Below are 14,404 nucleotides of genomic sequence, written 5' to 3' on the forward strand. Positions count from 1 at the left end.
TATCCAAGGCACTCTTGTAAGAGCTTCATATGTATTGACATATTTAATTAAAACAACAACAACTATGAAGTAGGTGCTATTTGTATCCCCATTTTTTAGGTGAAGCGACTGGGACACAGAGAGACAGAGCAGCTTGCCCGTGGTTGCACAGATACAAGTGGATTTGTTGAGACGTGAGTATAGGATGTCTGCTCTCAGGTCTGTGCTCTTACCCAGGATACTATGACACCTCTCACGCCTGTGGAACTGGAAGATCTGGGAAAGCTTTTTGGAGGAAGGGACATTAGTAGTTGACCTTGGAGGAAGAGGTAGGAGTTGGATATTTGCAAATAGGGGGCAGAGCTTTTCAACCAAAGGCTAGGAGTATTTTCTGAATGCCATGACATCTGTGACTGTCCTAAGGTCACCTGTTTCTTTTGTATGATTTAATGTTCTCAAGTGTAGGACTCACTCTCCATTTGAGAAAGGATAAATAATAAGGATAAATCAATAAGATCTATTGTGTTTTACTTTTGATTTTCCTAGATTTTTTCTTTTTTTTTTTTCTTCTTCATGGTGCTCAGCTGTAAGTTGCAAGAGTTTGGGAAGATTTGACCAAAAGGCAGGAGAGAACAACATATTCGGAACTCAGGATGTCTTCTTTTGGACCCACTTCCGGTGAAATCCCCATGCAGATCATATGTCCCATCTGTCTGCTGACACACAAAGATAAATGCCATGACAAGAAAACAAGGGACAGGCTTTTTAAAAATATCGAAGATGCTTGAAAGCAGAGAATCCTTTAGGGCTTAAGAAAGACTTTTATCTCTTAGATTTATTTGTCCAGGGAGTGTTAACAGCCCTCCAGGTTCAATATCACCCTTGAGGAACCCGGATACAGCCACTGGTAAAACAATTTTTACCGTCTCTAAAGCGTCTCTGATGCACCAAGAGGCCAATTCCTAAAAAAAAAAAAACAAAAAAACCCGACATGCAAATGGCAGTTACAGAGTGCAGGGCAGTGAGGAGGCACTAAGCACATTTGCCTCGAGGGGGAAAAAAAAATCCGTGCGAGAATCACAGGTGTATTTTACAAGCCTTGAGTTGATTCCTCCAAAGGGCCAGTCAGTGCTCCTCAGGTATCAAAGCTGTGTGCCGTGCAGCCTGGCCCTTAAAACATTTATGTTGTGTTTATCAGCGACTCGCGACTCCAGGCTCCCAGCTGCGTTCACCAACTGCCTCATTAGCCTCCTGCACCCTCCCTTCCGTTGGCTGCAGCCAGGAATTATAACCCTGATTGTTGCAGGCTGTTTCTTGAACATTTCTGTGTTTCCCTTAACTGGAAATATGCAATGTAGCCACCTCCCTGCTGGGACTGGAAGATGAGATATTTTGTAAGCTTGTCTCATCCTCCAAAGCTCACACGGGGACTCTTTCCCCTGACCCTTCCCACACACTTCATCCTCCTCCTCTGAATGCATAATCACTTCCTCCCTGTGCTACTCTCACCCCCAGGGTGATAAAGAAGGAAAACCCAGCCTAGATGAGTCTCTTGAATTTTAAATATGAAGCTTCATTCAATCCTTGAGTTTAGTAGGAGAAGGGACTGGCCCTGACTCTCTCTGGATGGCTATGAATCCACAGACAGTAGAAATGTGTATTTGACCAAGAATAAAATTCTGAGTTCCTATAAGATAATTCCTTTTGCAAAGCATAGTGTGGACTGCGCCCTGGGCACAGCCCCCTTTACCATTCTGCTAGTCAGGTGGCTTGTGGCCAAGTCTTCTGGTAAAGCCTTGGGAGCCAGCCCCAGAGCAGGGAGTACCCAGGCTGGGAGAAAACCGAGTGCCGCGTCCTAGAAATTCTTCACAAATCTCCCCCTGCCATTGTGTGTGCAGCTGTTGGGGCACATGCATCTGCCCAGGCACTGCGAGCCTCATTTTGCGCCTGGCTGACATTTATCTCCTGGACAAGCTCATGTCACATAGGTTCCATGGAGCAAACCCAGGCAGAGCCTCACCCTGGTAACTGCCAACCAGTGACTTCAGGTTCTCTACCGTCAGAGAAGCCAGTGGAAACCTCTGCTCCCATCTAAGACTTCATTTTTCTTCTTCTTTCTTATGGGGTTGAGTAGTGGTGGAAATGAATTCTCCTTCTTCACAAAAGTCACTCCATGTGGCTGCTTTCTGGGAAATGCTGGCCTAGGTTTGGCTCTGATACCACGCTGTCTGTTTTTCTCTCCCACCCCTCCCCAGCTTTTAAAAACAATATTCATGACTTTATTTTCATTTTCATTTTATTTGTAACTGTACGTTATGCAAACATGACAAAAGCATGAACAAAATTCTAAGTAAAAGGCAGGAAAAACCCTCCACAATCCTACCACCACAATCAGCCAAGCTGTGTTCAGCTTTTCATCACCTTAATCTACTCAGGCCATATGAATATATAACTTTACCAGTGTAATTATAGCAGAGATACATTTTTGCATCCACTTTTTTTTTAAACTGAACATTATATGGTAAGCCTTTTCCCAAGCATCACATAGCGTTTATATTTATCTTTCTAGTTTTTGCTTACCCATTCCATTGGATGAATATTATATAATTGATTTAACCGTTTTTTGTTGTTGTTGTTGTTTACATTTAATCAATATGAATGCTGTTGTGACTTGCTGTTAAATGAAAGCACTAACTATGCTTTTTCCCTTTGCCATTATTTCCTCATGATAACCTCCTAAGAGTCTCCTCTTCGTTTTTGCTTTGGATCCAGAGGTATTTGGTTATTTTCCTGTTTACAGTGTCTTCCACGGTCTGACTGAGGGCTGAGAGTCTGGTGGGAACATTCTCCCAGATGTCCTGGGCCGTGGGAGACAGACAGGGGTGGAGGAGGGGGCACAGGCCTTTATAAGGAAGTGGAGAAAACTCACTGTGCAGCTAATTAGAAAGTGCCATGAAGCAAGTCCAAACTTTATGGCTTGCCTAGAACTGATGACGGTTTCTAACCAGGCCTGCCTGTTCTCTCGCAGGTGTGCGCAGCCTACAAGACCATATGGTTTTCGGCTGGAATGGGCCTCATTCTTTGTTCAGCCCATGAGCCTGTAACTGAATATCAGTTAATAACTTTTCATAATCATGTAGCTTGGATCAGCTTCGAGGTCCAAGAAGAGGCTCTGTACAAAGCTCTGTCTTTTTCTGACTCTTACTGCCACTCTGACACACCTGCTGGGAGTTGCAGCCCCATGACTGTCCCCAGGGCAATAGCAACATCCCAGTCCCACAGAGGGTCAGCTGCAGGTTCAACAAGTGGAGCAGCCAGGGCACAGAATTCATCCTTCAGCAGTTAACTTGTCTCCCTTGAGATTTGCCGGGAGGGTTGGGGGTCCTGTGACTTTAAAAATAAAAGAGGCGGGCAGAGCTTTTGACTAAAAAAATATTTTACAGCAGTTTCCAACACACAGGCCTTCTCTATGTAAATTGAGTCACAGGCTCTCCTGAGAGGACTGAGGTCACTTGGGATCTTGAGAATGGCTGGGGTGGCCCTGTGATCAAAGGAATTCTCCACCCTCCCCATGAGCAGTGGGATTTCCTCTTTTTTTGTCCCCCTCACCCACCCCACCTCTTGCTTAAGGTGATCTGCCATCTTTTCTGCTGTCCCCTCTCACTGGTGGCAGTGACAAGAGGAATGGTTGGGAAGGGAGCCTGTCAAAGCTGTGCTTGGTCCCCCTTCTCCTGAGACTTTGTACTCTGTCCGCCCAGATGTCTAGGTGGTGCTCTTGGACTGCAGTGGCCAGTGATCCCAGGGAGCTGTGTGTCCCTTTGTTGCTATTGGAATATGTCTGATCATGAGAATTTTGGAAAATGCTTCTTTTTGGGCCTCGCTGAAGACCTACTGAATTGAAATTTCTAAGGTGAGTGCCAGAAATGTCCTTGACTCATTCAGATAAATGGCTATGGGCAATAACTATCTTCATGAGCTTGTGCTTTTCCCCTGCACATAAGGCGAGAACACTGTCACTGACATACACCAGTGTCTTTCCCTCTGCAGTTTGGCAGGGGTGAGGGGAGTGAGGAGAAGGCTCCCATGAGCCCGGGAGTGCGCCCTTTCCATTGTGGCCAAGCAGAAAAACATCCCTTGAAAACTGTCTGCCAGAGACAGGGAGGTGAGGGGAGGCAGGAAACTGTGTTCAACTTGGCAATCACCTGACAAGGGAGAGGGGGGCCTAGTTGAAGCAACAGGGAGGTGAGATGTGTCCCGAAGCCCTGAGCAGGAAGTGATGGGGAGCAAGTATGAGATGGGGAGGTGTCCAGGAGCTTGCCTCACCCCTTAAGTGTTCTGGTCCACTCTGCTGGACCCAGGCCATCCAGACGTCCCTTCACACAAGGCCTGGGAGGCAGCAGAGCAGAGGAAGGAAGTTCGTGTGTTTCGTCTTCACTGGCACTATATCCCAGCATCCAGCACTGAGCCTGGCTGTGCTCAATCAGTACTTGTTGAATAGTAAAAGCTAGCACTTATTTATTTACAGTGCATTAAGAGCAGTGCTAACCATTTTACTTGTACTATCTCATTTGATCTGCATAAGAAGGGTAGATACTATTATTGTCCCAATTTTAGGCCCAATGTCTCCCTGCAAGGATAAGAGTTTGGATAAGAACCCAGACCACGGTGGGCTTCCACACTGGATGGACCTGCTCTCATTCTGTGATAGCCTATGTGGCTGGCCAGTTTTATTCCAAGAGTCAGCCCCTAAGCTAACAAATGTCATGAATCACACAGGCTTTTCTGAGTATCCTTAGAGCTTGACCCTAATGTATGATATTACTCCCACTGAAAAATGGCTTCATCATTCCAAATACAAGGCTTAGGAAAATCATACTGGGGCCTAGCCAAGTGAATGAAGGCTAAAGCACAATTTGGGGTTCTCAGTATTCCTAAATGCTTACCTCTTGGATGACATTCCCAAGCAATAAAGCCTAAAGGCTTTATTGACTAAATACTATGCTGCTCTCCATCCCTCCTCTTTCTCACTCCTTGAGATAGTTTTAGGGGTAACTCAGAGGTCAGATTAATTCTGGTTAAGACCTGGGTGTGGTGGGTCAGAGGTCAAAGGGAAACACTTTCCTGCCAGCTCTGGCATCTATGCTGTTTCCTGAATGACCCAGCCAACTCTGAGGCTGAGCTTCCTCCAGTTGGCCTCTTAAACCCTTCTACTGGAGACCCAAATCCTCACAGAGGCACTGGGTCCGGCCAGCACAATTGCCTTGGAGACCTTTCAACAGGGACTTGGAACACAGACAGAACCCTCCATGATTCTTGTGGGCATGAGAGAAGTTCATGGGCAAATGCCAGAGTGAGAAGATTGTCCACCTTGCTCCTTTCCACTCCAAGTCAAACACATCCATCTTCTTCTGTCTCCTCTGGGCCAGTGGGAGGGTGACATCCTGGAAAAATTATTAACAAAGCATTGCAATTAAGCAAGCTGACTTGATGGACATATTAAAAGGGAGGGATGGCTCAGTCTTCAGAAATATTTTGCAGCAGGATGTGAGAGGGAATGATTCTAAAAGCGTGTATGTGGTGGCGGGGAGTAGTGACTCAGGGAGGCACTGAATCATTCCACGGCAGGAAGGGGCAGCCTTTTGCTTCCTAAGCAACATAAGCAGAAGCAACAGCGACTTCCTGGCAACACACTTTTCCTCTTGCATTCAGCTAAAACCCTTTCTTCATTCTAGTTTACAAATATGAGTGAATGTTCACTGATCCCAGGATTATACACTAGCCTGAAAATGTTGGAGAAGACAAATAAAATCTTCAAATGAGAATGTGTTGTGTTGTGCGTGTGTGTGTGTGTGTGTGAGAGAGAGAGAGAGAGAGAGAGAGAGAGAGAGAGAGAGAGAGAGAGATATATCAGGGTGGTGTTTTTTGTGTGTATATATTATATATGTGTGGAATGGTATGGAGGGTGTGTGGGGTGTGGGATGTGTAGTATGTTATGCATACTACATGTGTGTGTGGCATATGTGTAGCATGGTGTAGGGTAGGGGTAGTGATGATGGTGATGTGTGTGCGTGGTGTGTGTTGATGTGTGTGTGGTGTGGTATGTCTGTGGTACAGGTGTAGCATGATGGTGGTGATGGTGATGGTGGTGGTGGTGTGTGTGTGTGTGTGTGTGTGTGTGTGTGTGTGGTGTGATGGTAGATAGTGTGAGCACCTTGGCGGGAAGACACCTTGTTTCCACTTAATTAAGTGAAACAGCACATTATGGGTGAACAGCAAACATCTCTCAGAACACATTCTTTGCCACAGATACAGTCAAGCAGACATCCTGAGTTGGGTAAAGAAAAATGCTAGATGACAGGCTCTCGGGATTTATTGGTGAGAAAATGATGAGTGTGTTCACCTTTGTTTCCCCGGAAACATGACTGGTTCTTTGTACAGACAGGAACACGTAGTGTTACACAGGGGTCTGAGTGAGGAGCACAGTCTTAGCAGCTGGCCAGCACACCTGCTCTTGCTCTCCTCAGTGTCACCTCAGCTAGCCCATGACATTGCCATGGAGCTGACCCATCACCTCCTGCTGGCGTAGTTGGCACTGGGCTGAGGCTGACTCTTCTTGTCCCACTGGAGTAATATTAGGTAAGCACTGACCTGCCCAAAGGTGGAGTCACAAAAAGGGCTAACACTACACAGCAGTAACCAATCCTGCACCCTTTGGTGGCTCCCAGCCCTCTTCTGTCCAATCTACAGCCAAGACCCAACGACCTTGTATCTCCCCAAGGATTTCTCTATGGCTTCATGTTAGTCCCTGGAGTCCCCAATTTCCCTCTCACTTCCCAGCATATTTCAGAATTGAGTTGACTTTGCCATATTGCCTAGAACAGGAAAAGATCTCTACACTTGATAATTTATTTTGTAACCAGCCACATTATCAAGTTACCTTTCTAATTTTTCATAATTGAGAGCCATTATTTGACTCTCTTACCTTTTGTGAATTAGTGTTACAGGAAACTCTGATAATCTAATTTACTTCCATTTTGAATGTAATTCATTTTATAATACAACGTATTTGTGGGTTTTCATAGTCTTTATTTTTTAAAATGTCTTTTTAAAATTTATTTTTCAGTTACAGTTGACATACATTATTATACTAGTTTCAGGTGTACAACACAATTGTTAGACATTTATATACCTTGCAAAGTGATCACCCCGATAAGTCTAGTACCCATTTGACACCATCTATAGTGCTTAAATTCAAAGTTTAATTTGAGTGTTTACAAGACCATCAGAGTATACCTATGTGTGGCCCTCTTTTTCCCAAATAATTTGCATCCTTTTGATACATGACCCTTTCTGCAGGGACATTATTGCTGTTCTCTCCTAGAAAAAATGTGTTTTCCTGCATTTGTTCTCTATGTCCCTTACAGATTGACTCCTTGTGTAATTTTCTTTATCCTTTCCGTATAAATAGCAAAGAAATTTCTCATCTTATAACTCTGTTAATTTAGTATCCAGCTTGCTGTTTATTACCTCTATTGCATCTTGAATTTGCAAATTTTTTAAGTTCTGAAAGCAGTCTGTAATAATCTCAGATTATGTCTTCTCAAACCTATGATTGCCCATGGGTCTTATCTCTTTCTGTAAGTGCTTTTCCTGTTTCTTAGGGGTGGGTGCCATATTTGCTCTGACTCTCAAGAATAGTCCTTTGTTTTTGACAACTTGATCTGTTTATATGCCCCAGTTTACCTGGTCCTGCAGTCCCCATCAGGTGACATTGTGGCAAGATCCCCAGCATGAGCTGGTTCATGTGTGGCATTGGGATTTTCCCAGACCTGTTTGCCCTTCAGCTCGCCCTCACTCCTAGCCCCTGTCCCATTGACCTTGAAGGTATGTTTTGGCTTTGTTAGTGATCACAGTCATTTCCTGCTAGTTGTGTTTTTCTGTCACATACTTGACAAACTGTATTTTCAAAATGGCCACATGCCATCCTCTTCCAGGACTTTGCAACCCTTCCTTTCACAAAAGAACAAGTAGTTCACCTCCTCTTGCAAAAGACCTGGACTTTATGAATAGAATGAGGTGGAAATGACCCTGCATGACTTCTGATGATGGGGGATGGAGATGGCAGATATTTTGGGTATTTTGGGGAGAGGGAGATGGGATTAAGAGGTCTGTTTTAGATAGGTAAAGTTTGAAGTGCCTGAAATATACGTGTCAATATTGACTAAGTAGTTGTCTATATGAGTCTAGACTTAGGGGAGAGGTTCAAGTCAGAAAATGTAAATTTTGAAGTCACTGCTCTAAGAAGGTATCAGAAGCCATGGGATTAAATGAGAACTAAGGAAATAAATATGGATAGAGAAGATGTTCTGAACTGAGCCTTAAGGAGCTCTACTCTTTAAAAGGTGGGTGGAGAAGAAGGATTCAGGAAAATAGCTTGAGAAAGAGTGGCCACTGAGGGAAGAGGAAAAACAGGAATGTGCTGTCTTGGAAGCCAGGGAAAGATGCAGAAGGCAGTGACTAAACATGTGCGATACTGTTGAGGGTTGAAAGACAGGATAGTAAAATCCTCATTGGACTTGGCAAGATGGAGGTCATCTCTGATGTTGACAAGAAGAGAGCAAGTGAGTGAATGAGAGGTGAGGAAGTGAAGGGTGTGTGTGGAGACAATTCTTTTGAGTTTCCCTGTGAAGGGAAGCAGAGGAATGGAGTTATAACCAGATAAAGATGTGGCATCAAAAGAGGATGTAAAAATTTGAGATATACTGAACATATTTGTGTGCTGATGAGATATATCTAGTAGAGAGAGAGATTGATAATAAATGAGATAGAGAGAAAAATGGAAAGAATGATATCCCCAGGGAGTCGGGCTCCAGGGTGTAAGTTCTAGAACACAGGTGGACTCTGATGGGAGAGAGACAGAGTTTTGTTTTGTTTTGTTAAATTCTACTGCAAATACTGCTGCACAGATCATATATTTATATCAATATTTTCCCACATCTCTCATACATTCTTAAGAAAAAAATTGCCAGGCTCCAGACCATGGGCATTTTTTAAGGCTCTTGACACATTTGTAAAGCTGATTCCAGAAACATTATATCAACTAACGTATCTCATTTTTATCTTATTTTCCTTTGAATATTTTAACATATGTTTTAGACATTACAATTTTTCTTTTGTGAATGTTCTACCACTGTCTTTGTACATTTTAAAAACTGGAACATTGATGATTATTAAAATATGTGTATATAAATTTTCCTATATTAATAATTATTCCCTTTGCTTTATTTGTGACAGATCTATTTCCCAGTTTGCTGTTTGTCTTTTAAGTTTTTTGCATGGTGCTTTTCTATCCATTTTTCCTTTGTGTTTCCTTCGGTTGATTTTATCCTTAGAAAGTATTTTTTTTTCTTCCAAAGAACAATACTTTTAAAAATGATTTTGAAAGCATGAGAATGTTATGCTCTAGACTGCCCTGTACCTCAGAACATATAGCTCACAATGGAGCAGGTCACCTAACCCCATTACATTTCTAGCCCCAGGAAATGAAACATTCCCAGAGAAGATGCATCATATTTCATGTGTGCTAAACTGCAAACAACAAAACTCAAATAATCTACATCAAAACAGTTGGCCATGGGAACCTCCACAGATGAAATTTTTGCAACATCAGAAGCTAAGCCAAGAAAAAAGCAACCCACATCATAAAGCCCAAAATGCTGCATCAAGTTACCAATTTTCTGTATAAACTTGTTTTCAGTTGTTTATTTGATGAAATACTCTTTTTATTTCACGCAGAGAAAGTTTTAGTCTGTGATACAAACTAACTAACTCACTCATTGACTTACTCACTTACTCACTCCTTCCCTTCCTCCCTCTTTTGCTTCCTTTGTTCTTTATCATCAGTGTGTAGCACAGATAGTTATGATGGATCTAGTTATTATAGGAAAACAAGGTGTTATGAGTCTCTGAGGAGTAACGTAAGTGGAGAAATAAAACATGAATCAGGCAGGGGTGCTCACTTTTCTCCACAGCGTGGGTGGTTCAGCCAATCTAGAGGAAGAATCATAGCTTGATATGCAGAAGACATCAGGTCCCTCACGGTATGGGTAACAGCAAAAGCCACTTTGTGGAGGATTTATTCTGAAGCCTTTATCACCTGCTATTTCCTCCCCATTCTTACTTCCTTGATGCCTCCTCCTCTTTTCTACCCTGTACCATCTCTAGGCCTGAGCAAGATGGCCCCTGTCCTGCACCCATGCTTCAGGGGATCTGCTCTTGTTTCCCTTACCTCTGCCCATGGGCTGAAGAATCCACAGGTTAAGGGGTCATACTCGTCTAGAGCCTGCTCCTCTTCAAGACCTGCTCCAAGTAATTGGGCAGAATTCCCTGCCTCAAAGGCTCTGGGCCTTTATGGGCATCTTCCCAGGGTCCAGCCTTGGTGCTAAGGTGCCCCTCTTAGGTCTGAGTGGTAGCCACAGGAGGCTGTTTGCAGGAGGGGTGCGGATAGAGCTTGGACTCCCAGGCAGCATATCTGTGCATATGAATGAAACCCCTGACGGTGTGGGGACTGAGCCAGGATGGGAAGAGAAAGGCAACAGGTTGTGGACCAGAGGCCAGGGAAGGGGACCACTTTCCTGGCGTTAACGCATTCCAGAACTCTTGAGGAGTTCAAGAATACTAAATTTACCAACCTCTGAACTCCCAGTTTGCTCTGAAGATATATTTGTCAAGGTAGGACGATATTACATATCTTAATAATCCATTCTCTTGATGTCCAGTTGCTTTATAATTTTTAAGTATTTAGACAAATACTATATGGATCCTCGTTTGTCGTTTTTGCCCCTGTCCCTGCAAATGTTGGAGTGGGTTTGTCTGTGTCCACTCCTCCATCTATTTTCTCTTTTTCTTCTTCTCTTCCCTTTTCAGCCAGTCTTTTCTCATCTGAGCTGCATCGTTGGGCTTCCTTGGGTTCTGATATGACCTTCAGGACCGGTGGCGTTGCTGTTTCCCTTTCTGCTTTTTGGTCAGTCCTGCATCATTTCTCCACCTTGCCAGTTGGAGAACCCTGTACATAACGATGGCTATTTCTGAAGGACAAACAGACACCTTAACATGGCACAGAAAACATCCATTCATAAATTAGCAAGTGAAAACAGACGCTAACCACCACTCACATAGGCTCAGGTGTGTCCCTCTTGTTTATTTGCTCTGTCCAAACCATCACCTACCTCCACAGGCATACCTGTTCAGCCACACTTTGATTTTCTTAAGACTGTAAAATGATTTCCTTTATTCACACTGCCAGGGTTTCTAGAAGCCGGTGGTTCTCAAACTTGAGCTTGTATCAGAATCACCTGGAGGGCTTTCTAAGACACTTACTGGGCCCAATCCTCAGAGTTTCTGAATCAGGAGGCAGGAATGGGGTGGGGCCTGAGAACTGGGATTTCTAACTAGTTTCCAGGTAACGCTGGTGCAACTAGTCCAGGTCATATGCTGAGAACCACTGCTATAGGTCGTTTTATTGGATTTTCCCTGTTTGGTTATCTGTTGCTAATGTGAAATCACTGTCAACTTGTGGTCCATTAGCAGACTCTGACTGAGCTCAGAACATTGTACGGAGGCCAGAAAAGTGACTTGGGACTGTAGCTCCTAATCCCACACACGTCCTACCCCCTGGACAGTTAGGCTGCGTCGTTAGCAATCGCAGGGGAGTTCTCCCACGGAGGCAACTTGAGCCTCAACTTGGCAAAATATAAAGCAGCCTTGGCCATATCCTTTCCTGCAAGTTTCTCTTTAATTGCAAAAATCTGGGTGGCCTTCACACAAGTTGTTTGTACAGCAAAGGAGAAGAGATAAGTCTGGTAACCTTGGAAGACCCAATCTCTGTTCCCAGACTACTGAGAAGTAATGCCCAGAGGAACAAACACTGTGTGTGGGAAACCAAAGAGGGACTTTGGAGGGTGGACTGGAGTGGACAAAGAGAGGGTGGCTTTTTTTTTAAGAGTAAATGTCTCCTGATCTGCCTAAAAACCACGTCTTGCTGTGTGAGAGCTCATTAACTGGAATTCTGTCAATGATAGCAGTCTAAATCTCCATAGCTAGACTGCAGGCCATGATTCTTCTTACCAGGCAATAATCACACAGAAAAACAATCTTGGCTCCAACCGCTGGGTTATAGCATCTGGTCAAAAAAAAAAAATGGCTCTTAAAGTGAACCTCTTGAGGATTTGCATCTTATAGGGACAAGGGATCCTCTTCTCTGTCAACAACAACCACATGGGCTTCAGGGCACTGACTCAAGCAGTGTAAGCTCAGTCACCAGCTGGGGTGCATAGGATCTAGTTGTTACTTGCCCACTTTCTCTTGTGCAAATCTACAGGCCAATCATTGGCTTTGTTTTCCAACCTCACCTTTTCCAAGTAACTTCTGTTGTGGGTTGCTCTGAGTCTATCCCAGATCTGTCACGCTGTGACAGCCTCTTCTGCAATGAAACAGTTTCAGTTTCATAATAACAATAATAGCTATAACAGGTGCTACTTAGTGAGGATAAGCTCTCATTCAGGAGCCAAGCATTCTTCATCCATGATCTAATATAATCCCCGCAATAATCCTAGGAAATGGGGTTTATCATCCCCAATCTACAGGTGAGGAAACCGAGGTTCAGGAGTTAAATAGCTTTCCCAAGATCATGCAGCCAACAAGACATAAAGCCTTGATGGAAATCCAAACTTGTGCCAATGCCCATGCTCTTCTATTTCGTTCTTCATAAATGTTTATTAATTTAAATCAATCAGTATATCTTACATACGCATGCAAGAGAATGTCAGAGACTGGTTCTAACTTCTTAAATGATTTAGAAACAGGAAACTCACTTAACCAAGCATTCCATTTCTCTGCCAAGTCAGTTAACTGAATTGTTATAGTATAATCCATTCTCAATCACTACTCAATTACTTGCATTATAGGAGGTAGCATTAGTGGAAATGAAAACTGTAGATAATCAATCCAGCTGTGTTTGTGATGAGATTCTGCTGCCTAGTACATGAAAATCTTGTGTTAAAGACCAGGGCAGGCTACCTGAGGGCTGTAGCAGGTAGAAGCCAAACCTCTTTTTTCCTGGGAGTATCTATGGCTCACAATTTTTCTGTGGCCTATTCCCACAGACATACCAGGTTGGATGACAAGCTTCACTTGTTCCCAAAGCAAAGCCCGTGCTCTTAACATCATCTTACTGGCTTTACACTGGGAGTGTGTGTGTATGATGCGCAGTAGATGAATGTGTGTGTTATTAGATGAGATGATCAGTATATGAGAAATAGCACCAGCAAGCAATGATTTCTTCCTGCTATAGCCAAAAAGGGCATAGGGATTACCAGGTTGGGTTAGACTCCGGTTCACACATGGCAGCATTATGAGAGACAAGCTGCCTCCAAGGTCAAGTTTACGAGGTCAGGATAAGTCTCTAGAATATGCTAACCCACTGAAGAGTTTCATTCTGTACAGTTTTCTAAAATCTCAAATGTATGATTTTAACCTGTAATAGCTTTGGAGGTAATAATTTCATGAGTTTACTTTTATCCTACCTTTGTTAAAATTCATTTTGGCTAAGTTTTTCAACTTTATTCAGATGCTCTGGAAGAAATATGTTTTTAAAAATTACCCCTTGTTTAAGATTCAGAGTATTTAGGTTGGAAACCCTGCTCTGTCGCTTATTAGCTGAGGTCTTTTAGCCAAGATGGTACACTGAGCTGACATGATTTAGGGAAATCTCCTAACCCGGTCTTAATGCATAAAAATGCTTTAAAAATTAAAGAATTTAAAATACCTGGTTGAATTCAAAAGCAAGAAAGGGGAAATTTCAAGGACCAGAGACAAAGAGGGAGCCCTTGTGGGGAAAGAACTGAGGCTACATGGTCTGTGGTGACACATGGAGCAGATGTGTGACTTAGAGGAAAAGGTTTTATAACTGACGTGGGAATGGCAGTTGTCTGGCCTCATGAGTCAGAGGGAGCCAGGACTGGCTTCTCAGGGTAAAGCTGAAAACCAAAAAGTTTCTCATGAATGGGGATAAGGATGTCTCCACCCCATCCCAAGAATGGCACAGACTCGGGCTTCTTGCCCTGGACCATGGGTGGAAACAAAGTTAACAGCGAGAGTCAAACCCTGATTCTGGGCCACATGATGGGGCTAGGGGGCGTGAACAATTGTGTTACATGTAGTGTGGAAATATTGTAGTGCGGGAACCCAGACACCAACCTAAAAACCCGCACTGGACTGGCGAACCCTGTGGTTTCCCAGCAGAGACAACCATAGGGACAGTTTAAAATAATCTCCTGATTAGCTCACTGGACAATAAGAGAGCACCCCCTTGCAGTCCTGCTCTTCCAGCCTCATAAACACACAGATGCTTTGGGAGGGAAGCCTG

The 14,404-nt window shown here is 43.6% G+C and overlaps 1 long non-coding RNA gene across 2 annotated transcripts in view; it reads left to right on the forward strand.

The window, feature by feature from the left end:
* LOC109381886 (uncharacterized) overlaps nucleotides 1–14,404 on the forward strand; it is a 37,146-nt gene that overhangs the window by 3,749 nt on the left and 18,993 nt on the right. For both annotated transcript variants that reach the window (XR_002123837.1, XR_002123836.1), the window contains exon 2: nucleotides 100–3,889. This is a non-coding gene — a long non-coding RNA (uncharacterized LOC109381886). The remainder of the gene's footprint in view (nucleotides 1–99; nucleotides 3,890–14,404) is intronic.

This window comes from Hipposideros armiger, unplaced genomic scaffold (assembly GCF_001890085.2).
Source record: "Hipposideros armiger isolate ML-2016 unplaced genomic scaffold, ASM189008v1 scaffold_55, whole genome shotgun sequence".
In the NCBI taxonomy this organism is placed as follows: Eukaryota; Metazoa; Chordata; class Mammalia; order Chiroptera; family Hipposideridae; genus Hipposideros; species Hipposideros armiger.